The sequence below is a fragment of the Kogia breviceps genome, chromosome 17 (assembly GCF_026419965.1).
Source record: "Kogia breviceps isolate mKogBre1 chromosome 17, mKogBre1 haplotype 1, whole genome shotgun sequence".
Classification (NCBI taxonomy): domain Eukaryota; kingdom Metazoa; phylum Chordata; class Mammalia; order Artiodactyla; family Physeteridae; genus Kogia; species Kogia breviceps.
In genome coordinates, this window is record NC_081326.1 from 52,125,882 (window position 1) to 52,153,524 (window position 27,643).

The window sequence follows — 27,643 nt, forward strand, 5'->3', positions numbered from 1 at the left end:
CCGCGTCTCCTGCGTCGGCAGGCGGACTCTCAGCCACTGTGCCACCAGGGAAGCCCTATTGATAATTTTTTAATGGGAAAGTATTCATGCTTTGACAGAATTTTGGGAATTTTGCTTAGATATATCTCAATATAGAGCATTTGGAAAATTTTAATCTTGTGTCAACCAAGTATCTTCTTTTGATGTTAAGTATTTCTCTTTGACTCATACTATTTTTATCTGTCTTCTGACTGAAGTGCTTTGCTATGGTTGGAGAGGATAGCACAGAAGACACCTCCCCCCACCCCCCTTAATGATGAGGAATAAACCGTTTTTGTCCTATTTGTAAAACTCTGTTGTCAATATGCAACAAAATAGAAAATGTATGTACTATATAACGTTAATATAAAATATAGAGCATACAATTGTATCTATGATACTATAAACATGTAAAAGTTGAATATGCAACAAGGATAGGAAGTAGATGATGTGGACAAAATTTTATCTTTGTTCGTTTGCTTGGGACTATGAGTGATTTTCTACTTGGATTTCAGTTATTTCAATATAATCTGTATGACAGTTATGTAAAGCCAGTCTCATCTTAAAGGCAGGAAATTTTATGGAGCATAATACTTTGTTGCATTAATTGATAAACACGTTATTCTCATATCATAACATTTAAGGATACTCAAGGTTTTCCCCATTTCCATTTCTTCTCTGAAGGGAGGAAACTTTGATATGGCACAATGGAAACAATGAAGTAAAGGGCAGAGCTTCAATGAAGGTGAATGTGAGATGCTGATAGAACTGGAGAGCGGTAAGTTCTCTCTTGACTCAACTTCCCATTGTCTATTGTGGACCATCATCTCATCCATTGGCTGTGAAATGAGGGGTTTGAAATAATTTTCAAACTGGAGTTAGTGGCTTAGGCTTTGGAATTCACGCATGAGTTGAATGCCTGGGTTCAGATGAGAGAAGGCAAGAAGAAGCTATGTGTGGATCCGCTTCTAGAGTAGGTGGTTAGTGAAGGGCAGCGGTAAATGAGCCTCTGGGTTTCTGATACGACTCAGTCTAGTTCACCCAGGCAGGGAGTAGTATGGGAATCTCTCTCTCTCTTTCTCCTTCACATGCTAAACGCACATTTCGGGAAACCAGCCAGAGTGGCAGTGGTTATAAAGTTCCCTAATCAAGGACTTGGAGATTTGGGATCCCAGCCATCTTTTACCATTACCTTCCTATTGAAATGGAATCTTCTTATGCATATTACATTGATCTTTTTGATCCCTCTTACACATTGCAGAACTCCCCTTAATAGTGATACTTTTGACTGCAATGAAGCTACCACGTATGTTTACTATAATTATATGAAAAGTGACAAACATCTTACTATAAAAACAGTTAAGCTACTTGCTTTTTTTCTGAAGAGAATTATTAGAAAAACAGCATAACATGGAAGAAAAGGCAAAGGACTGGGAGATAGAAAAGGCTGATTCTAGTCTAACCATTGTTATGACCAGCACTTTCACTTGAGTGACCCAGGTTCTCTCATGGACTAGTTGATCTCTAGACAGGGTGGTCACACAGGCTCTTTTGCCTGAGACAGTCCTGGTTTACACCTGTTATCCCAATGTAATTATTAATAGCACCCTTTTCACTTTCAAACGTGTCCTGGTTTGAATAATAAAGTACATGGTTACCTTATCTCTAAAGATCCTTTCAACTTGACTATTCTTTGATGTTGCCTGGAGATGAGATGTGGAATCAATTGTCCGAGAGCAAGTCATTGAAATTCTAGTTCTTTATTTTGAGCAGTGGTGAGAGATGAAGGTACTGAGTTTGATATGGCCCAGATCATGAAGGCCTGATATTCAAAGACTTTTAATTTTATCTTGAAGTCTATGGGGATATATTTTAATCAGGAAAGAAACGGAGACATCACTTTGGCTGCATTTTAGAGAATGAATTTTAAGAGACTGTTGCTGGAGATAGCAAACTTGTTAAGAGATTATTACAATAGTTCAATAAGAAATGATGGAAGTCTTAACCAAGATTATGACAGAAGAGGAAAGAAAAAGACTAATTAAAGAGATATTCAGGTGGTAATATCTGTAGGACATGGGTATGGTGACTGAATAGGGTGATTATGGGATAGGCTACAGTCTAGGGTGACCTCCCCCTGATCCTAACTATTTGTTAAATGATTGGATGAATAGTGATACCACTCATGGAAAGGGAAACCATCAGAGTTCTGAACTAAAGATTTGATGAGCTCATTGCTAGAGCTGTGGAATCTGGTACATTTGTGGGACCCAAAATGGAAATATCCAGTAGACATTTAGATATAGGACAAGAACATTAGAATACTGGATTCTGGCCTGGTGACGTAGATTTGGGAGTGATGAACACATTCAAAGAGCCTGGAAAACATCCAGGGGAATATGGAGCGAGACACAATTGAACCAATGAAAGAAACATAGGGTCCCCTAGCATGAAAGGAAAGAGCAAATAAAGAGAAATACCTGAACAGGAGACTGATAAGGAGCTCCAGAGAAGTAGGAAAAAATCCATGAGAATGATGTCATATAACCACAGAAGTTAAAGACTCCTTTTATAGAGCACATTTTAGAGCTTCAATTTAGTAGTGCTCAAAATCATTGGTCTTAGGATTCCTTCATACTTAAAAATCTTTGAGGACCCCAAAGAATTTGTAGACTACAGCTATTGATGTTTATTATATTAGATATAACATTGAGAAAGTTGAAAACATTTATCAATTATCTAACCACAACAATAATAGATTCATTTAATGTTAATAAAATACATGATTTTTGTGAAAATAACTACATTTTCAAAAGAAATTTAGTGAGATGAATCAAATTGTTTTATACAAATCTCTTTAACATACAGATTAATGTAAGGCAGATGAATTCTCGTATCTGCTTTTGCATTTATTCTGCTGCAATATGTTGTTTGAGTTCAGGTATATGAAGAAAACCTGGCCACACATAGATATTTCGCTGGAGAAGAGTTGAGTATTTTCATAGCTTTTAAAGATAACTGTAAATATTCTTCTTTGATATTACACCAGAACTTGACTGGTGATAGTTTCTTGAAGGTTAGTTACAATGTGACATCTAAAACCATATCAAATAAATTCTTGTACTGTATTACATTAAAATTCCTTGGTCTATCTTGAACTTTAAAAGAATCCTTAACTTTGAATCATTTTGTATCATCTCTTATAGGTCATTTGGAAAATACTAGCTTACTAGTTATGTAGATCTTTCAAATGTTGACATATTTTGATATATAATATTTAAAAATTATGGTTATCAATATCACTGCTGTTCTTATCAGAAAAGTATTGGGAAGCTGTCAAGTGCATGGTGGCAGATACAAGTTTTCCAAGATTCTAATTTTCTCTTCAAAGCTCAAATTTTATCATTGGCAAAACATGCTGTCAGTTGTCTTCATTGAAGAAACAGGTTCACTACATTTGTTTTCAACAAAATGTCTGACAAATACTCAAATCCAAATCACCACGGTCTACGTGTTAGTTGTTTTTTCAAGTAAAAATTGTGTTCCATGAACAAAGCAGCTAATCCAGAAGCTTACAATTCAATTGCTCAAGAGTTTTCCTTTGGTATCTAGGAAAGGATACCAAATTGCTTAATACGTACTTTCTATTTTGTCATACAGAATGTTAAAATCGCATGTGCTCTAGAGTTGGGATTTAATAAAATTAATATTTCTTACTATTTCACAAAGGGTATTACTCGGTGAAATGACTTTATTTTGTATTAACTGTATGTTGTAGTGAAAAACTGTGGTACAGTTTGGGGCCTCTGCGGTGGTTGGTGATAAGGTGCCAATGGTTCTACCAACATTGATTTTACACAATCAGTACAAATATGAACACAGTGAAAAGTGCCAAAAATGTCTTCATAATATTGTGAAAATAGTTTTGATTTTGCAGATGCTCAGAATGGGTCTCAGAACCCCAGGGGTACTCAGACCACACACTGAGAACCACTGCCTTTAACTGAACTCTGAGAAGGCTACACCATCGAATGCTGGAGAAAAGTTAAAAACAAAACAAAACACTACCTAAAAACAACTAAAGGGCTCCACTGGATTTTGCAACAAGGGCCTCATGGACAGTCTTCCTGAGAAAAGTTCTAGGGTTCATGTTTTCCAGGTTAATGTATCTTCATTAAGTACCATGTAAGTGATATAAAGAAAAAATATACTTTCTCCCACCTCAATGAATGTATTATATCCATTTTAAATAGAAATGCATAAATGTATGAAGGCATTAATTATGGTGGTCATCAAAGAGCATATCAAATTTCTCTGACTAGGAACTAAATGTCTTTCCTTCTTTGAATTATGGATCTAGCATGTAGAACAATTTGGCATGCCATTTATAACAACCATGGGTAAAAAGCAAATCCCAAGAAAGGGATAGTCAGAAACTCTATACCCAGTGGCTACAATGTACAGAAGTCAAATGCAGTGGTTCAGTATATTAAGAACCGACTTTAAAATGATTTGAATAAAAGGATATAAGGTTATTTGGCAGATTGTCGGACATATGGGCCTTTTTACACATATGAAGGGCAGGCAGTATTTGTTAAGAAAGTGACATTTCGTGAGCATCTTCTCTGGGCCTTTCTCTGAGTCAGAAATATTATTCATCTCATCTTATATAAAGCCCTTCTTAAAGCCAGGTACTATTAACTCTTCCATAAAGACCATTAACCCTATCTAACCCCATAAACTTTATCTTAAACTCTATCTAAAAGTGAATTTCATCTAGGTTAAACAACCTGCAAAGTTAATGAGATTTTGTTTCTTGATTAATGTTAACTGAGTAAAATCAATTTCTTTATGAAGTATGATTTCTTCTTCACTCAAAATAGTTGTTAAGCTTTGGATTCTATATACAGCATACTGTTCTATAATACTGTACTACATTGTTTCAATATATAAAGCACTTTTGCAAAGTAATTTGTCATTGTAGGGAAACGGAGGTTAAGTCAGGTAACCTTTCCATCATCTCACAGGTATTGAGCCCTGACTGAGCAGATCCAGAAGCCAAGGGATCTGCAATGTCATGAGATGTTTAGTAAGTTACTAAAGACAGTAACCCTGCTGTCCTCGGGTTAACATTTCTAGTATTCACTCGTAAGGCAATAGTGATTCCTATATTGTTAACAACCAATCAGTACTGAATAGATTTGGATATGTGTATCAGCATTTATCTTATCATCTGGTATTTGTCTGATTTACTTCTAATTTTTGTTTGGCTTTAGACTGGATATTATGTTTCATTTCATTATGGAACATTTTCCATCAATGTTAACTAAATGCTCTCAGGGTTATATAACATCAAAATTCAATGATGCTTGGCAGCATTAACCCTCTGTTACCCTTTATGATATCTAAAAATAAGGGCTTCCCTGGTGGCGCAGTGGTTAAGAATCCACCTGCCGATGCAGGGCATACGGGTTCGTGTCCCGGTCCGGGAAGATCCCACATGCCGCAGAGCAGCTGGGCCCATGAGCCATGGCCGCTGAGCCTGTGCGTCCGGAGCCTGTGCTCCGAAACGGGAGAGGCTGCAACAGTGAGAGGCACGCGTACTGCAAAAAAAACAAAACAAAAATAGTAAAAATAACTGCCTACCTTTACTGTTGCTGGCAACTAAAGTGTCATCTAGGTGTTTACATTAAACTTTTGCTTTTGGATTAACCTTCAATCCTTTATTTCCTCTTCATGACCTAGTGTTTCCTGTCCAGATTTTTTTCTAAAATCACTTTCCTACATGGAACATTATGGTATTGGTTTCTTTTTTTGAACTTCATTTCCATCTTTTCCAATCAGTCCAACATGATTTGGAGACATGTCTATATTTACCTTGTCTCCTTCCATTCATTTACCTGTTAGCTATGCCTCCTTTCATGTTTATGTTTCAATGAGCCCATGATCATCTTACTCTTCTGTAGCCAAATCCATATCGTCAAACAGATACCACAGCATATGCCAACAAATATATAGCATTTTCAGAGGAATGGAGTATAAAGAGAAAGTGATTGGCATTTCGGGCAGCTGGGGAGGAGTGAACGAAGTCACAGAAACAGGAAAGTCTGGGACAGGTACAGAGACTGGGAATTCATTTAAAATTTGATGAAGTATATGTGATTGAAATTAGTATAATATTCTGAAAGAAAATCTTTAATCTTAGGTTTTTTTTTTTTTTTTTTTGTATTTTCCCCTTTGCTTATGAAATATTTACAGGCAATCAGTTATAGGGCATTTGGGTCTTCAAGAAAGCAGAACACATAAATTTAAATAGCATGTTTTGATTATTTATTCTCATACTGAAAAATGAACACCCACATACACACGCACCAGATAATTTCTTCCCAAAATATTTATCTGTCTTTCCTGGAGTATAAAGAAGTAAAAAAATGAAATACCACAAATATAAGATAGATGGATAAACTTTAGCCATAGAAAAGTACAGGAGAGAGGACTTCCCTGGTGGCACAGTGGTTAAGAATCCGCCTGCCAATGCAGGGGACACAGGTTCAAGCCCTGGTTCAGGAAGATCCCACATGCCATGGAGCAACTAAGCCCATGAGCCACAACTACTGAGCCCACGTGCCACAGCTACTGAAGCCCATGCACCTAGAGCCCGTGCTCCACAACGAGAAGCCACCGCAATGAGAAGCCCGTGCACTGCAACAAAGAGTAGCCCCTGCTCACCACAACTAGAGAAAACCCACGTGTGGCAATGAAGACCCAACGCAGCCAAATAAGTAAATAAATAAATAGATAGATAGATAAATAAATAAATAAGTAAATTGAAAAAAAACCCTTACATTAAAAAAAGAAAAGTACATGAGAAAATATTTGAGAAATCAATGCAGCTTATAAACTGTGTATGTTCTTGATGTGAGTTTGCTTCATTAAGAGTGGAAGAAAAAATAAGTGCATTAGCATTGTTCAAACCCTAATTAAAACGCTGTTGGGAATTTAAATGTGGGCTCCACAATATTCAAATATTGTACACTGTGGGACCTTAGACGTAGTCTAAGGAAATACTTCCCAGAATAAAAGATTGCTTGATGTTGAAATAATTTCTGCTAAAGGCAATGATTAAGATAGCTAGGATTCTATATTGAACCACTGATGAACAGTGGAGGGTAGAAATAAGAATTTAAAATAGTGTCAGTAGGGTTCTTTAATTTTTACATTTATGGCTGTAACAAAAAGTACACGAAAGTGAAACTATGACGACATACAGTAGCCATTTATTACAAAAGAAAATGAGACAAAAATTACTTTGTATAAGGTTGCTCTTGAAAATTCTTGTTATTCATAAACTGTCACTTTAAATAAGGGACCGATTCCATAAAGTGAGGAGACTATTACTTGTAAAGCATTAAGACACACAGGTAAATGTCAGTCAGTCACCACAAATTTTCATCTTTATCTAGAGTTGGACACATGTTGACAATTTCTTTTATTACAATTCAATTCACAAGTCAAGGTACTGACCAGAAAATGTTTTAGGTGAATAATGTTGAATATTTTATTATAAAAGGAAAATGTTTTCCACAACAATCCTAGATGGGGAAAGGAATGATATTTCCTTACTAATGTGAAAAATTTCATGAATTATTATAGACTTTGGATTAATAGCACCAGACAGGAACCATCAAAATTGAATTTAGCACTTTTTCATTTCATGTCCAATATACCTGTGAAATTTTAAATCAAAGGTAAAAAAGTTCTGTAATCATCGCTCAGATGACTTAGTGTGGGGAAGAATTTTATCTACATAACAAACATCATTTGCTGAATACTTACTATGTGCTATTATGTTATATGCACAATATGATATTGCTGATCTTCAAAATAATCCTGCAAGGTAGGTATTATTATTTAAATTTTACATATAAGAATATTGAGACCGGGAACTTTCCAGAACGCTTGATGAAAAGGTGGAGGAGCAGCAGCAGCTGCCCGAGCTGCACAAAGCACTCCTTCCCGCTCCCCTACACAGGCATCAGCCCGCTCACCGGCTGTAGGAAATACTGAAAGAAACCAGTCATTATGACGTTTCGGGGGTCAAACCCAATACCACCCAAGAAAAATTGAAAAAGGCTTATAGGAAACTGACCTTGAAGTACCACCCTGACAGGAATCCAAATGAAGAAGTTTAAACAGATTTCTCAAGCTTTCGAAGTGCTCTCAGTTGCAAAGAAAAGCGAATTTTATGGCAAAGGAGGAGAGCAGGCAATTAAAGAAGGTGGAGCAGGTGGTGGTTTTGGCTCCTCCATGGATCTCCTTTGATATGTTTTTTGGAGGAAGAGGCAGGATGCAGAGAGAAAGGAGAGGTAAAAATGTTGTGCATCAACTCACAGTAACCTTAGAAGATTTATATAATGGTGCAACAAGAAAACTAGCTCTGCAAAAGAATGTGATCTGTGACAAATGTGAAGGCCGAGGTGGTAAGAAAGGAGCGCTAGTGCTGTCCCAACAGCCGAGGTACTGGAATGCAAATAAGAATTCATCAAATAGGACCTGGAATGGTTCAGCAAATTCAGTCTGTCTGCATGGAGTGCCAGGGCCATGGGGAGCGGATCAGTCCTAAAGATAGACGTAAAAGCTGCAATGGAAGGCAGATAGTTTGAGAGAAGAAAATTCTAGAAGTTCACATTGACAAAGGCATGAAAGATGGCCAGAAGATAACATTCCATGGTGAAGGAGACCAAGAACCAGGACCAGAGCCAGGAGATATTATCATTGTTTTAGATTAGAAGGACCATGCTGTTTTTACTCGACGAGGAGAAGACCTTTTCATGTGTATATGGACATACAGCTGGCTGAGGCATTGTGTGGCTTCCAAAAGCCAATGTCTACTCGTGACAACTGCACCACAGTCATCACTTCTCCCCCAGGTCAGACTGTCAAGCATGGAGGTATCAAGTGTGTGCTAAATGAAGGCAAGCTGATTTATGGTAGTCCATATGAAAAGGGTCTCCTAATCATTGAATTTAAGGTAAACTTTCCTGAGAATGGCTTTCTCTCTCCTGATAAACGCTCTTTGCTGGAAAAACTCCAATCTGAGAGGAAGGAAGTGGAAGAGACTGATGAAATGGACCAGGTAGAACTAGTGGACTTTGATCCAAATCAGGAAAGATGGCGCCATTACAATGGAGAAGCATATGAGGATGATGAACGTCATCCTCTGGGTGGTTCAGTGTCAGATCTCCTAATGGGGCCAGAGAATAACACTCACTGCTGGCATTTTATTTGCAGTAGTGATTGAGTGAAGGACTATAATCATAATATGCTCACTACTTTCTGTTGTTTGTTTTAATATTCAACTATAGTAGTGTTTTAAAAGTTAAATGAAGAATAAACTCAAATATAAAGGCTCTGACTTTGCCCTTTATGTATGATGACTTCAGTGTGCAAGATAAGTTTAATACTTATAAAAACTACTTAAAAAAATTTCCCCTAGCATTTGTTAGACCATACTTTGTAACTGATTTCAGCTATGTACATGGAACAGCTTAGACTGAAATGCCAGGTATATGTATTGACTTCATTGTGTGACCCTTAATTGTTAAGCTATGAAGTTAAAACTGTATTTAACTGGCAGTCAGACAAGGAATTTGTAGAAAAGTGTTGGTCTGTATAGTGGTATTAAGTGGGATTCATTGTGATGCCTCTGCATTTATTCTATTGCCTCCATTGTTACTTGAAGATGGCATGCTATATAATTTAATTTAGTCTGTGGTATCAGTGATAGAAATGATACCTTTCTAAAGAAGGGGTTTATCATATAACATGCTGCTTCTTGAGGGCTTGCACTTGTAGAATTGTATTCCCTTCTGCTGTGCTATCTTTTTAAAAATATATCTAGCTATTGGTCCTGGTTACTTTTTTTGTTTTTTCTCCTTCTCTTTGGACTACAGTAAGCCTTGGAGTAGTAATTTCTGGAGCAGGGCAACTTAGAGGTTAGAGTGATGAGACCTTTACATGGAGAAGTAATTTGCATGTATGAGTTAGGAAGGTGTTTTGCAGGTATGTTACAGGCTTACTTTAAACCATTTAACTTACGCTCCAAAGTAACTGTAATTTAATGTTGGTAGTACAGCAAATCATGAGTAGCTTTAATTGTATGTGTAAAGTCATATGTTCACAAGGGTAAATCTGGATATCAGAATTTAAGCAATTTTTGAAATGTATGAATGCCTTCTTAATATGTTGATTACAAAGCATGAAAAAAGAAAAAAAAGAATACTGAGACCCAAAGAGTTCCACTAACTTGTCCAGGTTAACACTAGTAGGACAGACAAAGCTGAGATTCACATCGAGTCTGGTGTGAAGTTTGCAGGCATGATTTTTTTTTTTTTTCCCTAAACCTCATACTGCCTTTTAAAAGTTGGTGCTATAATTTAAAACCACTAATATTTACAATTAAATCTATTAAACTCCATTAACTATATTCACAATTGGTTAAGATGTCTTTGCCTTGGAATTTAATCAATCACAAAAGGTATTTTTTTATATTGAGTTGGAAAGTAAACAAGATTATTACTCAATTAAGCCATTATTACTCACAAGCAACAAAGAGCAACCGGACTGTAAATTTATTAAGGATTTAACAGTGTCTTGACTATCGTACGTTAAATAACTATTTGAAGTTTGTGTACGTATGTCTGTGTAAGTGAAATATCAAAGACCTTGTTCTATTACTTTACTGGAAAGAAGATAAGCTTAGGTACAGGTCCAAATTACATCATGGCTCCTAAGTAGGCAACAATAATGCAAAATATACTTGGAATTATTGACGATATCCAAAAAAATCACATGTAGCAGGCCATCTCACGCAGCAGCAAGGTGGTGGGAAGGAATTATACATCCTGGAGGGAGCACAATCACCAAAGTATGTACAGGTTTCTACTTCGTAATTCATCTGGAGTTTTTTTCCTTAATCTTTGTATAACTTTCATCAGTGGTGAAGTAGAGGGCTATTGACTGAGGCAGTATGCTACACCAACTTAAAAAATATTTATAAAATCACTTCTTTTGGAAAATGTAGAAAAGATGTTTCCTGAAATGGAGAAACAAGCTCCTCTTATAAGGCTGATTAGCATATGTACAGAACTGTGGGTCAGACATGGGGAGACATTCTTTCTTTCCTTTCTAAAGCTCTGTTCTTCTGTGATGAAAGGCACACTGCATTTGGGAACTGAATAAAAATTCTAATTTTTCTTCACTTCAAGCTTTATTTTATTCAGTTTTGCCATGTAGAGTTAGAGGGCAATGTGCCTGCTGTTATGAGCCTCATTTTCTACACAGAAGTGAATCCCTACATCATAATGAAAGCAGTCACAGGTTCAATGGTATTTTATGAAGATGAGATATTAGCATAAGTGTGATAACACCAAAATTAATCAAGGCAGTTATAACTGAGACAAAATAGAGAGTGGAATTTCATCATGCAATGAGAATGGTGAAGGGCTTTTTCAAATAATAATATATTTTAATTAACAAATGTCTATGAAAGGAGACATTACTCTCCCACTCTGGCCTGAAATGATGGGAACATTATCAATGTCTTCATTTGTTTCCACTCTCAATATCAAATCAGTCACCAAGTTTTGCTGATTCTTCATAATATTTTCTTCCTTTCAATTCCCAGCATGTATTAAGGTTTTAAACAACACAAATTTATCATCTTACAGTTGTGGACGTCAGAAGTCCACAACTGTAAGTGGGTCTTACTGGGCTAAAACAGAGATGTCAGAGGGGCTGCGTTCCTCCTGGAGGCTCTAGGGAAGAGTCAGCTTTCTTTAATTTTCCCCTTTCTAGGCTGTTTAGATTCTTTGGCTCATGGCTCATTCTTCTCTCTTAAAGCCAGCAAGTAAGATGTTTAAATCTCTCTCCTGACCTTGATAGTCCTACATCCTTTCAGTTTTATAAGGAACCCTGTAGGGTGACCCAGATTATCCAGAATAATCTCCCTATCTCAAGATGTGTAATTTAAACATCTGCAAAGTTCTTTTTGCCACATAACACATCCATTAGACATGGACATCATTGGGGGCCTTTATCCTACCTATCAGAGTCCACCATCTGACCCCAAAGATTCACAATTTTACCATTCACTGTATTGCAACATCCCTAAAAGTCTCAACTCATTACAGCATCAACTCAAAGTTCAACTTCTTATCTAAATTATCAGATGAGAAGTTCCAAAGCTCATTACCTAAAGCATCTGAATCAGGTAGAGGTCTGTTTATGATGATTTAAGCATTCTCTAAGAAAGCATACACTTTTCCTCAGTGCTCTTGTCAGCCGTTGTTAACATTCATATTTCTACTAACAGTCTGTTCAAGGCAAACTAGGCTTTTAAAATCATGCTCCTCAGAATTCTTCCAGCTTCTTCCCATTGCTTAATTGTAAAGGCACTTCCACATTTGTAGGTGCTTTTTACCTCAGCATCCCACTTCTGGGTATCAGCATCTGTATTAGTTTCCTACTGTTGTCATAGCAAATTACCACTAATTTAGTGGATTAAAACAACACATCTTTATTATCTAACAGTCACCACTATTACTTTACATCATAATCTTACTACATCCTTCTTAGATTACTGAATAAATGTTCTTCCAACGACTCGCTTTGCCTCTGCATTAAAAAAAAAAATTTCACTGCCACCATCAACAAAAACAGCAGCAGTAATAATAAAAACTGTTGAAACTATTGGGAGCTCATAATGTGCCAGACAGCTTTCTAAGTGTTTTATAAAGATTTTCTAATCTGTTCCATACAATGGCCTTATATAGTAAATAATATTCATGTATCACTTTATAGTTAAAGAAATTGAGGCAAAGCAAGATCAAGGAATTTGCCCAAATCATCTGCTTTGTAGGTGTGTGAAAGACAAAACGTTCCCTGCCTCATCAGAAAACAAAGGATGCTGAGGCCACCAAGCCATCAGTCACTACCACCAATGTTGCTCCACCCCCGGCAGTGCACCCTGAGGGAAAGAACAGGATATACTAGCCCTAGATAGTTAAGGTGCATCTCAAAGGAATGATTTCAATGAGCCCAGACTTTTGTATCTTCCCTTATACATAGACAAGAAAGAAATTCATTCACTTGAGGTATCTGGTTTTCTTTAATTAACAATTAATTAAAGACCAACTACCTTGGTCTTTGTTGCAAAAACCCTATATATCCTGGCCCCTCCCTTACCTCTTTGGAGCAGTCCCTCAGAGCTATTTGAGAGAGGCTGCCTTCTAGGCTTAAGGCCTCAGAACATCCGCCAAATTTTAGGTTGTGCATTTTTTTCAGTTGACAGGTGAATGAATATCTAGTTCCCTACAAAAAGAACTGCGTTCCTGAAACACAGGTTTCAACTCTCAACTCAAATATTACTATTGTTTTCCTTTAAAATAAAATCCAAATTAAGCTATAATATTGACCAAATTTTGGTCATTATGCTGAACTCCAGTCCTATTTAATTGCTGTTCTCTAAACATCCTACTCTTCCACCTCTGTGTTTTTGTCTTTTTGTATTTCTTACTTCAGAAGATATTCCTTAAGCTTTCTTTACCGTCAGTCTCCATTTAAACCCGTTCTCCTTGTGACCTATTCTATCAGGTCCCACAACGGTTTATACCTCTACCATTCACTTGGCCAACAGCTGTATCTATTTTGTGATTTTAAAAACTACACCATAGGTTTATTTCTTTTGATTGCCATATAAATATTACAAGTCTTTTATTTTGCCCAATAGAGTATATATTTGTTAAGGATTAACAGAGTGTACTACCTAACAAACATTAAATAACCATTTGGAGTTGGTGTGTGTGTGTGTGTGTGTGTGTGTGTGTGTATGTGTGTGTGTAGGTAAAAATTCAAAATCTTATTTTAGAATAACAACCAAAGGATACAGCATGACGGTTCTACAGCACTAAGTAATTTGTGTCTTCATTTTCTGTAGTTTATTTTTATAGATGCCATACACTGAATCATTGTAAGAATCTTGTAAATTGAAGTTGACAGTTGCCATCTCTAACATTATTTTCTCCATCACAAAACTTCTGATTTGTCTTTCGTAACAGCACGCAGTTCAGTAAAGCTCATAAGGTATCAATAGGAAAATAAATGTGTTTTTGGCATTAGAGAAAGTCATTTAAATTAATTTTCCACAGAATACAACATGAAATTTCATTCAGTGCCCTTTAGAGCAGTGATTCTCTAATCATGGCCATGACCTTTCACTAAACGTTTTCTGCATTCACCAATAGCTGATATAATTCCATCAATGTCTAAAGGTGATTTAAGAAAGAAAATAAATTGCATATGTAAAGCCTGTAAGCTGATAAATTTTAGCCTCCAAAGTGCGAGTTTGAACTTTTGTTCTTAATCTTTGTGTGAAAGAATAATATGTGCTAGAAGACATAAATTCATGTAGGATTTCTTTCAAGGAACATGCTTTTGTAGAGAGATACATGTTTACCTAATTACTTAAAATATGTTATAGTTTTTTAAGCATTATGATACGGATACAAATAAATGATCCTCAGAGTTCCAGCAAGAAGGCAGAAGGGAATGAAAATTGGATATTCAAAAGAGTTTAATAAAGGATGATTTACAAAGTTGTGAGTGGGATGTAGAGAAAGGTCAAGGTAGAACTGTTACCACCTTCGACTTAAAAAGACGGAGGGAGGAATTGGTCAGTGGAACTCAGAGGAGTTTAAAATTTAATTTTAAAGAAAATTTTCTCTTAATATGTGACACAGATAGACTCCAGCAAAGGAGCTGGGGGAATAAATATCCGACTTCTCCTCCTCCTTCCATCTGTTCTACCATTATTTCATGTTGGCTGACCGCAGCTGCGTTCAGAGGCAAGAGAGTCCATCCAGGTAGCCCTGGTGCACAGGCGCAGTAGAGAAGGAAGGGGAGCAGGTCTGGAGGAACATATGGAAGACAGTTGCACAAATTCTACAAAAGCATAAAGGAACAAATGATTAGTTGCTGCTGGAGGACAGGAGAAAGTACGACCTGAAGAGATGAACAGTATTTTATCTAGAAGAAAAGGAAGTTATGAGAATTACATGTGAAAGGAACTATGCAAGGAAAGACATCAGAGTGTATAAATATATAAAGTATTGGGGGATTCGAAGGGCTGTTACTATAAAATTTCAAATGTTTGTGTAAGTAACAGGATGGAGATCTGGCAATTCAAGATTTTGTTACTTTAGGAAAGACAACATACAAATTAACAACTTCACTTCCTACAGTTTTAAAGGTCTTTCATGGATGTAAATAAATCAGTTTAATTTTTTGGAAGATATAAGGTAAAGTAATGTTTCAGGTAACTTTTGTAGGTTTATTTTATTCAAAAAATTTCCACCTGATCTTAGAAATCATTTGAAACTGTCCTTTAAGATTCTTCTCATTGTTGCAGGGTTTTGGTTTTTTTTTTAAATCTGTTTTTCTGCTTCATCCCCAAACCTTCTTGTTCTGGGGAATTCTGGAGGTAGAGGAGAGATAGTTGGGAGGCTTTTGTGTAGGAAGGGATAGGACAAAAGGGATATGAGAGGTGCAGAGGGGAAAGGAAGAGGATGAGGAGAAGGAGAAAGATGGAGAAGAAGAGAAGAAGGAGAGAAGAGACAAGGAGATGGAGACAGAAGAGGAAGAGGAGGAGGTGGAAGAGGTGCTGGTGCTTTGGAGTAAAAAGGTCAGGACTTTGGAGTAAGGTACGTTTTAGGATCAAATCAGGAATTGCCATTTACCAGCTGTTTGACCTTGAAGAATTTTCATTATAAAAATGGAAAAATATGATAATCAAAATCCAAGATACTATGAAAAGTAAATGTGATTTCATATATGATAGGTCTGAGCATATGAAAGGCACTAGATAGCTGCTAATTTCCCTTCCCTTTACTTTTTATTTTCTGAACCACCTCATAGAATTATTGATTCTATGAGAATGAATTTAGCCCTGACATTGTTACTCATCTGATGTGGAACACACTATAACATCCATGTCAATTGCAAAACCTGTAAGAAACACAGTATTTACAATTTAATTCAGGCTCCTTTTTTGTGTTTGAGTCTAAGCTTGAGGGAAATGAAACCCCAGCATCAGAATCAACAAAGGATCATTTTAAATATTAACAACCCCTAAGCTATCATCAAGTAGTTAACAGAGTTAACTACAAAAATTAAATTCAGGGAAGATAGAGGTTATTATTAAAAGGTACACTACCTTGTCTGAAAAAGAAATAAAAACAAGAAAGAATGACTGATGTTTTGTAGAACACCCGTGCTAAAGTTCACCATCTCAGGCTTCCCTGGTGACAGTGGTTAAGAATATGCCTGCCAGTGCAGGGGACACGGGTTCGAGCCCTGGTCAGGGAAGATCCCACATGCTGCGGAGCAACTAAGCCAGTGCACCACAACTACTGAGCCTGCGCTCTAGACCCCGTGAGCCACAACTACTGAGCCCATGTGCCACAACTACTGAAGCCTGTGCGCCTAGAGTCTGTGCTCCACAAGAGAAGCCACTGCAATGAGAAGCCCGTGCACCACAACAAAGAGTAGCCCCCACTCACTGCAACTAGAGAAAACCCACATGCAGCAACAGAGACCCAACACAGCCCAAAATTAATTAATTAATTAAAATAAATAAATAAATAAAATTCGCTGTCTCAATTCATAAACCATGACGAGTACAACATCAGTGGGCAGACCCTGATGACTCCTTGGATGATGATGTGTAGTTGCTCTGGATACTGCCTTCTAAGGGCACACAAGGGAAAGAGTTGTAGTCCTACTGTGCTCTCACTTTCTTTTGAGCAGTTAGCTGAATTTTAAGTAGGGCACATTCAACGTGCTGTCATGATCTGGCTTTTTTGCAATTCAGCTGACTCACCAAAGACTGATTTTCTAAAGAAAAAGTGTCATTATAAAATATAGTCATTACCTCTATTTTCTTAGCTACCAACAGATTTTATGCAGTAAATACTTTATAATATATTCTTAGAGACACATTTTGTTTGTAGATGAAATGTCTCAAATTTGATATTAAATTCATTTGGCTAGAAGCTGCACAAGGCAGTGTTATTTTTAAAGATGGTTAATTTTTAACTTTTCCTGCTGAGAAAAAAAGTACTTGAATATGTTTATAGTAGTTGTATTTTGCATCAAGTGTTTTAAATATACTATCAAATTTTTAATTTTGTGTAATACACTATTTCTATGTGTGTTCTAAATACTATCTTCCTCTTTGAGAAATTATAGCTTTGTGTTAACTAAAAATATGGGCTATCTGGCTTGATTATTATTCTTTGTTTAATCAAGAAATGAATTTAAGGTATCCATATCCTCTTGCATTTAAATAATCACTGAGAAACTGACTAGACCTAAAAATTTAAATTATATTTTCCATGGCCTTATGCTTACATGTCCCCTCTCTTGGAGAGTGTCACAAATTAACAAGTCTGCTATTTGTGGGTCCATCATCTTAAAAAGTTTGCAGGCAGATATGATTTTAACCCTATTTTATTGCTTTGGATTTTTAGAAACATACTTCATGTTCATGTTTTGTGCCATTTGTAGTGCCTTAAGCATATTTAGGCATTTATAGTTTGAGAGAATACACTGAATACAAGTTGACTTCTAAACTGCCTTCATTCTAACAAAAAGACAAAGAACATACAGTAGAGAAGGTCAGTATTGCTATTCCATGTGAAGTGTTATTCTAGTCAGTCATATTTTTGAAATTAAATGCTACTTCAGGCTTCACAGCTCACTGGATATTTCTGTGAACAAAACAGGACAATTACAAGCTGCTATTATGGCAGTGTAAGGCTGCATCAATACAACTTTTTAAGAGAAAGTGACATAGGTCAAAGACCCTGGTGGCAAATGCATGTTAGTGATATTGACACTTCTTGGTTAGTACTGTCCTAGATATGGCTTGAAATGAGTAACCCAGATGCAACAGACTATGACAAATTCTCAAGTCTCACAGACACCTCATTCCGTAATTTGTGTCTGTCAACTCTGATGGTCCTTGATGTTTCTTTCATAAGGACCCTCTGATGTCAATGTAGTAGACAAGACTTTCAGAATGAGAGTATTAGGATGTAAGCTATTCAGGACCTGGGATGATGTGCTTGGAAGATGAAATATTTCAGTTTCACAAGAATCATCAACTGGGACTCATAACAGAAAGAGAACAGGTGTAGATCAAGTCCAAATGAATACACATCCATATAAAGAGGAAACAGGGAAAAACATGAGGGCTGCTGCACTTCTTAGCCATTTGCTCTAAAGTTTCTGAAAACTTCATCTTTAATGAAGAATTTAAAATTCTATATAATTATTAAAATTGTAATATTTAACTAGATAATTATGTATGGGTTTTATAGTGCAAGTCCAAAGTGGTTTGCTCCTGAAGAATGACAATAAATGGACACGTTTTTGAAGACCTAAACTAAAGTAGTGTTCACTTTATAAAATTCTCTACTTTAGAATTGTACTTACTTCTGATATATCTTCTTATTTTCTAAAATGCTCTTCAGATTCTTTTTCTCTGTTCTTCTTCCTCACCTGATCCTTTGCATTATGTGATTTTCCATAATTTAAACTGATGCAGTGGCTTATTTAAAGGAGGCTATTTGTTATGAAATAATTCAAAAATACTTAAAAACATAATAAATGGTAGAATAAGCTTGATATACCCATCACCTATATCCAAAAATATTCTTAATATTTTGATATTTGTCATATATTTTATATAATATATTCTATATATTGTATATGTGTATAAATTTTTTTACAGAATCACTTGATAATGCATTACAAAAATGGTGATAATTTATCCATAAATACTTTAACCACTCTCAACATAAAGTGATTCATTTATATAATCATACATTTATGATAGTTTAATAAAATATTTTCTTTGTACTATAATTTTAATATATTTGAGTCTCAGTATTATTTTAATCTAGTATGATTTCTATTTAGTACTTTGATACTATGGCAGTAAGGTACAGATGGTGAGCTGTTAATATATGTGTGATTCCAGAAGAGTTTATTTAACTCAAATTATTTATATTCCTTAAAGCAAATAATTGTCACCCTTTAAGTCTCAGACATGAGAAACTGAAAATAACAACTGAACTTGAGCTAGTCCATTACTTAACATTCAATGTACTTGGCAAGCTAGGATGAAAAGTGATTGAACTGAGTCACCGTAGTTAGAATCCTGGCTCAGTCTTCTGTATATTAGGATGAAAATAATAGCAGTGACCTCACCAAGCTTGCTCCAGCTTTAAGGCCTTGAAAATCCATTTATTCTGCCTAGAATGAACAAGATGATGATCATGATGATGATGGTGGTGGTGACAGCTAACACTAAGTGTTTGCCATGTTCAAGTACTAATCAGATCTCCCCTTTTTATAAATTAAGTTATTTAGTAATCATAAATCTGAGGTAGGTATTACTATTATTTCCATTTAATAGAAATTAATGAAGAAGACATTAAATGACATTAATCACAGCTAGTATATGCTAGAGCCAGTTTTCAAACATAAAAAGTATATATCCTGTATTTATTTATATTCTTTTCCCTTTACTGTTTCTCATAACTGCAAAAAAGTCATTTTGCTGACTTTTTATCATTCAAAGGTCAGCTAAAATATCACTGACTCAGCGACACTTCACTTATCAACCAGTCTGAACTGGCCTTGCTGTATCACCCTTTCCACTTCCATTACCACTGATTCCATTATCTTCTTTTTTTGATCCTTTATAGCACTCATCACTGTTTAAATCTATCTACCTACCTACCTACCTACCTACCTATCCACTCCCCTGCTCCAGATTGTAAACTCCTTGAGCAAACAAAAATTTTCAGTCTTGTTCAGCATCCTATTTCCAGTACCAATGACTGGCACATTACAGATAGTTATTAAATAGATGTTCAAGAATTTATGTAATTAAATAAGTAGTTGTTACATTTGTAAACTGGATTTGGGTGAGGATTGCATAGCATGGAACATTAAAAAACCATGGGAGTTAGAGTTAGCCAAAACTAGGTTTGAGTTTCAGCTCTATCACTTTCCAGATGCATGATATTTTACTAACTATTGAAATTCTTTAAGCTTATTTAACTCTTCAGAATATAAATAATAGTATCTACGTTATACAGTTGATTTGAGGCTTAAATACAATGGTATTTACAAACTGACAGTATCTTTTACTTAACAGTCCCTCAAATGTTTGCTATACATATTATGCAAAGAGTGATTTACTTGGAATGGGAAGAAGATATAGCATTGAAGATTATCTAAGATTGAGGTAGTATCAGATTAATAACAGTAAGAAAAAGCTTGGTATCAAACTAAGTCAGAACTAGAGTTGGAAGTTTACTCCATAACCAAACACTCTTATTAATATATGTTAGTTTCTAGAGGACTAATAAATGTACCCCTTTATTCCTTTCTTGGGTTTGGTCCAATAGAGATACACGTTGGTGATTACAATAGGAGGATGTAACCTAGATGGGGGTCTGAAGCTTTCCTTATACTTCCCCAAAATCCATTAGAAAACTTACCCTCTCACTTACAAAGCCCATTAGAAAACCTAACCCTCCATCCGATGCTGCAGAAGTTGCTTTGCAGTGTCAGGGACTGTCCTGGAAAATTATCATGGGGATGAGGAGAGACCGTGTGCCTCCTGCAGCCCAGCAGGTATGAAAGAGAGAGAAAGAAACAAGTCCTTTTCCTTTTTAAAAATTCACCAACCAGATGGATCAGATCTCTGTTTAGGAGAAGGCCTGAGGTGAGAGAGGGAGGGGACAGAACTGCCATTCTAGTATTTCCAAGTGGTAGGTGAGGGCGGCTCTCTAAAACTATTATTTGTCATCACCAACATTTATGTTGTAGTTAAGTGAACTATACTGTGGTTCATTACAAAGTGTTTGGCTTGTTTTTTTGTTTTCTCAGCTAAGTTACTTGTCATCTTCACAAAATATTTAAAATAAATGAATCTGATAAATCATTTTTTAAGAAGAGGAAAGTACCTGATCAAGATGAATCTCCAGTCAATATTTAGGCAATCAGGCTGATGGATAAGCAACATCCCTTCCAGAAAGTTCCCTGGGCAAAACCTGTTGGTGTTTCACGTGTCACACATTACAGAGACAAAACTGGGTGCTGGAGTAGAACCAACACTAACTATTGAATCAATTTTTATCCTCAGTACAAGGAAATGGGATGATATGAAAATATTCTCCGTGAGATAAACATTTTCATTATTAATAGAAAACTCCCACATTTATAGACTTCTCTAGAAACTCCAATGCGCTAATAGATAAGGACTTTCCATTTAAAAGCATCTTCAACGTTTTTATCGTTAGGGTAAATGTGAATGGAGGGTGCAGTATTGTCAGCGACCAATTACGGGGAATGTTGAAGCGGTCCCTTGCCTCTTTGACTAATTAGACGAGTTGTTAGCTCTTTTTATTATTTTTGAAAATGCTCACATTACTGTAGTAGAGTTTGCATAATTTATCGAGTTCCACACATTTGCAAACTCTCTCTGTACCAGCCAGGGCATTGCTTGCTGCCAATTTGTTCCTGATCCGTTATCATCTCAGGCTGAATTATCTTACAGAATGATCCATGTGTTTGAATAATGAATATTGCCATGAAAAAAGATTTTCCATGTTTTAATTATTGATATTTATATTAAAACTATATTAAATTTTAACAGACAAAAATAAACATTATTAAAAGTGTACACATTATTGATTTTGTAAACTTGTCTCAATATATTAAAAGCAAAATTTTATCAAGGGCTCCTAGTTTGTGAGTCACCTTTTCCAAAAAGTATCTCAGAGACTTGACTATTTTCTATTTCTTTTGAGTAAAATTAAATTGAATCAACGTAAGATTGCAGTGGTGTAAGTTGCATATGGGCAGTCTTCGTTTTGCACAATGCTGTGTTAATGGCAACCCTCACTTGCTAGAATCATTTCTTCACTTTGTACAGGTCCTTGGTAACTGAGACATGCAAAGCAAGGAAACAGTTCCAATATGCCTCAGTTTCAGTTTATGCTGTGCTTCCCAGAATAAAGACTGACTGTAATTTTAACAGTGTAATCTTCTTTAAGTCACTAAGTTGGGCACAATCAAATGTTTCCTATTACTAAGCAATGGAAATGTTTTTCATTGATGAATTCTCAAACTTGCTAACATATTAGATAGCACATCTAATATTTACAGTGAATAATTTATATATTTTCATTAACCTTGTTTTCTGAAAGTGAAAAATAATCAGGATTGGCATAGTATTGTTACCTCATGTTACAGTGGTCACCCTGGATTTTGATGTGTATTTGACATTGGGGATCTTTGGTTCTGTGCATATAATATGTATGTTCTTCTCTAAAATTCTAAAATTTGCCTTGAAAACAACCGTAGAATATTTATCACCTCTGACCCATTCATAATTTTTAAAAAGTATATCTTAATTTCAGAGGATAAAAGAAAAAACAATGAAAATTATAGTATAAAAATAAGAATAATTATTTAAAGATAGTTTTAAATAATAAAAAATCTTATCATTTTAAATGTGTAACTCAACTATTTTAATTTTTACACAGTGTTACACAAGCATAATCTTTATATATTTAATTTAATTTAATAGGTTTTATGCATTTCCCATGTTTTGCAATGATCTTCATATTTTAGATTTTGATAATTTCACAACTTCCTATCTGGATCACAACTTGTTATTAATCTCTACTTCTGCCATTGCCATGAGAAAAACATACCTCAGCTAGCCTGCTGTTCAAGGAGGCTTGAGCAGACCTGTGTCCATCCAACAGCAAGAAGCCAAGCCCAGTCACACCTGCATCTTGAAGAAAAGCCACCCAGCTAAGTTCAGTCTAGATTAGCCACCGTCAGACAAAACTCTTCGTTGTTTTGCACTAACATTGATTGATACATTGTCAAAACAAGTATTTTTGGAAGTACTTTTTGTTTTTTTTAAGAATTACCAACGATATTCATTTCTTAAATACAGCATCTATACCAAACATATTTCTCCTTCAATGTCTCAAAGGAGAGTGTGAGATAGTGTCCTGTAATTGCTACTCAGTATGCTTAACCAAGAAAAATGTGCAGTGATATTAGCAAAACAAAACCCCAAAACCTCAATAAACTAGAAAATATAGACTTCGTATAATTTATACATTAAGTCCCATAGACATTTGAAAACTCTTATTGCCAACCATTCTAAATAATATAGGTCTGTCATGATCTTAAGTGTAATTATTTTATACAATGATTCAACAACTAGTGTAGTGCTGGAGCCCATACTGGGTATTCAGAAAATGAACTTGCACTGAATTGATTTTGTTTGAACCAAACATTTAAAATAGTATTTTGTTTCCAGAAAAAAAGATAAGAACTATATAAATTCAAAACAATACAATGGCAGTATTCTCAAATTTCAGATGAGTCTAAACAAATGATACTTTGTTCTTGTATTTATATCTTGGCCACCTATGGCTAATGGTTTCTTAGGACCTCTCTAGTGGAAAAAAAAATAGAAATAACCACAATAGTCACATTCTTTGCCTTTTCTAATTTTTCTTTAATATTACTTGTGGAATTATCCTTCTATGAAACAAAAATCTGTGATTGTCACTCCTTTGCTTAAAAATCTTTAGTACCCCTGTAGGCAGTGATCTACAATGTAAGTCCTATTTATATAGCATGACACTTAGAAGTGTGTTCTTTCCCCCCTTTTCTTTTCAATCCAGTCCTAATATCTCTCTTTTTCTACCCATCTAAACTCCCACCATACAAAATACCTTTAAGCTTAGTTATATACTATTTTCTCTGTCTGAAATTCCTTTTCCTCTTTTATCTACCAGGAAAACTTGTACCTATTTTTCAAAATGCAACACGAATATCACCTTCTCTGTGAGACTGACTCTCCTGTCTTCTACACAGAGGTAGTTCCTCTCTCGTTTGGGCACTCATAGATATTTGGGCATATTTCTATTATATTGTTTATTGTAGTATGTTTCCACTTTTTTGGTAATCCCCACTAGAATTTATATATTATTCAAGGATAATATTTTATTCTTTGTATATTTCTGGAGAATTACCAGAGTTCAACATAAAATAATTATTTCATAAATATTTTTGACAGGTTCAATAATTTAAGTAGATTACCTTGAGGTCAGCAATTACCAAAAGGCACTGTGTCTCTTACCTTGATAATTATTTGTGGTCATTATACAATTGTCACTTATAAGGATGCTGCTAAGAGTCTCGACAAATTGGTGTTATGATTCCATATGCTCATCTACATAATTACTCAACATGAATGAGTCTTATTCCCTGTGGGGCTTCTGTTTAGTAATTACTAAAAATAATTTTAATAAATATTTCCATTATATTATTAATACTCACTACAGAAAATATGATGAATAATAAAAGCAGAAAAATTAAAAACCCTCCAAATAGCCCCTGTTGAAAATTTTCTGCAGTTCATTTGTCTTTGGTTTTAATTCAAGCATGGCACCCAGACCTGTGCATATACTTCTTATAAAATTCTCTATTTTTGTTTTAAACAAAAACTCAAATAAAAAATAAAAATTTAAAAGTTACTCATAATTGCTTTACCCAATACAGAGGTAAGCAAACACTCAACCTTTACCATGTGTCATTGTCTATTAATCTATATTTTGGCAAAAATGAGAGAGATCTTAAAATATATATTAAATTATAACCTGAATTTTTTTTACTAAATAATACACTCATGAACTTATTTCCACATATTACACATAATTCTATAGCCCTGCTACTAAAAGTGTGGTCCATGGGCCAACAGCATGGGCACCACCTGGTTACTTGTTAGAAATAGAGTATCTCAGGCACCTCCCCAGTCCTACTGAGTCAGAATCTGCATTTTAGTAAGATGCTTGAGTGATCACATACAAGTTAAAAATTGAGAGACCTTGTTATACAGCATGATTATTATTATTATTTATAAGTTTATTTATTTTTGTCTGCGTTGGTTCTCCGTTGGCTGCACGTGGGCTTTCTCTAGTTGCCGCGAGTGGGGGCTACTCTTAATTGTGGTGCACGGGCTTCTCATTGCGGTGGCTTCTATTATTGTGGAGCATGGACTCTAGGCACGAGAGCTTCAGTAGTTGTGGCACGCGGGCTCTAGAGCACAGGCTCAGTAGTTGTGGCACACGGGCTTGGTTGCTCCGGGGCATGTGGGATCTTCCCAGATCAGGGCTCAGACCCGTGTCCCTCTGCATTGGCAGGTGGATTCTTAACCACTGCGCAAACAGGGAAGCCCTACAGCATTATTTTTAATTGCCACATAAGTATTCATTTTGGATATATCGTAATTTATTTAACCACTACCCTGGTTACTTTTCTTCACGCTTGAAGCAAATAATAATTTATTTGGTTATATAATCCCATCGAGTGACTATTACATAATTTTCCTGTTCCTCTAATCCCCAATTTATAGAGTTTTTTATTATCATATGTAATTCTAAGACAAACATTGTGTGTGTGTGCATGTGTGTGTGTGTGTATGTACAAGTTTTAGAGAAACTAAAAGAAACTCATGTAACTAGAGCAGAGGTGGGGCAGAAATACACTGTAGTGGATATGAGGCAGTGGGATGGAAATGAGGTCCTGCCCGGACTCCAGTCATTATTCTCATGACCTTAGGTAGCTGTTGACTGGTTTTAAGCAGAGGAGTGTAGTAATCTGATTTGCATCTTAAAATGATCAACCTGGCTGTAATGTAGTGAAGTAGATTTTAAAAGAGAGATGTTGGTAACTTGGGCAAGGTGATGATAATGGAGACAGAGGTGAAGGACAGATAGTTGAGAAGGAGAATCAGAATTTGGATGGGATTTTGGGGTGAGATGGAGGTGTCATGGATAGCTCCTAGATTTCTGGCTTGTGAGACTAGGTGAACTGTGGTACGATCTAGCGAACGTTAGAAAATAAATAATTTTGGTTATGGAAGAAAGTGTTTCTGAATTAACTTAATGTCATGTTGAAGTTGAAGTTCCTTGAAACAGCCAAGGGAAACACTTCATTTACAGTCCCGCCACTGCAATGAGTATTTGATAAATATTATTTTCATGTTTTCCCCCCTTTTGACCTTCTTTATAGAAGAAAGTTTACTTATAATTTGCAAATACTCTCCATTAGTAAAACCTTGAGATACGCTCTTAAGAATTCTCATGCCCTCCAAGCTATTGTTACTCTTGATTAAATCTCAATATGGACGTCCAATTGATTTGGTATCCTCCTAAGGACACTTGTGTTCGCTTGTATAAACTGTCTATTTAGTTGGATCTCTGATTAATACCTATTCTTTCTTCTCATCAAGGACCTTGATATTTTCTTCTAGTCACTGGCTTATGCTCTGTTTCAGCTCAGGTAATGCAATGGGATGTATGGTGCTACTAATTAATCAAACTATATAACTCCTGTTCAAAAACTCTGGGCTACAATACTTTACCCACGAGGGTTAAGAAAGTGGTCAGAGCTTAAAGATCAATGGTATCCAGAGTTAAAGTGTGTAAATTCTCCTGGATGTTGGAACTTTATGTGCTGGTTTGGTTTCACAGCTAAAATAAACCATAGATCCTCTAGTCCAAGCTCATCATGCCCCAAGGTTTTTCCATCAGCCTATCATGAAGGCTGCTTTCTTCCTGGTGAAGCCTCCATATACTCTGACTTATATATTTGATAATAAAAGAATAACAAAAGGAACTCTATCTCTACATTAATAGAGTTCCTGGTATGTAGTGTAATTGAATGATTGCAGTCAGGTAAAACTGTAAATTACTCTGCAAGTAAATTACAGAATTTCACATATCTCCAGTTTGAACTAGGATTTGCAGGCACAGTATTGAACATGCAGAAAGAGGATCATCATATTAGCACTTCTAAGACACTAAAGATCAGTGATTAAAATAGTTGCTCAACATTATAAATATGATGGATACAATTATAAAATTTCCCTTTAGGGCCTTTCTTAGATAAGCAGTTTTGAGTATGAACAAATTCTTGTTATGTGAGAGTGAAGGAGCTGACTTTTTTTCATATAATGTATTGATCAAAGCCCTCACTGGATGACTTTTGATAGGAATTAACTGGAATAGCAGTTAATAGAAAGGGTGTAGAGGTCTGACAGCCTGATTCTAGCTTCGAATAACTAAGCAAGGAGGTTGATACTTACTCTTCCATGGCCAATTACTGATGAATAAAGCATTATCACTAAAAAGGTACCAACTTAAGGTACAATCACAACAACTCCCATTATTGTACATCTCATTATGGCATAAAAAGAAAAGTTTTTACTTACACAAAATAATAATATTTTTCTTTGAGATTCACATAAAGGAAGTAAAAGATTCCTAAAATTCTAAATAAAATTCTGATCTTCAGAGGAATGTATTTGGTATATCATAACTTTCTATAACATTCAAAAATCACTTTGAGAGACATGCACGTTCCATATGCAATATGTAAAACTTGAGTTTATGTATTA

The 27,643-nt window shown here is 35.6% G+C and overlaps 1 long non-coding RNA gene and 1 pseudogene across 1 annotated transcript in view; both read left to right on the top strand.

The window, feature by feature from the left end:
* Positions 1-706: 706 nt before the first annotated feature.
* LOC136792875 (uncharacterized) overlaps positions 707-27,643 on the top strand; it is a 77,979-nt gene continuing 51,042 nt past the window's right edge. The window contains exon 1 of the long non-coding RNA XR_010837429.1: positions 707-796. This is a non-coding gene — a long non-coding RNA (uncharacterized lncRNA). The remainder of the gene's footprint in view (positions 797-27,643) is intronic.
* On the top strand, positions 8,544-9,342 carry LOC131743742 (dnaJ homolog subfamily A member 1 pseudogene; annotated as a pseudogene).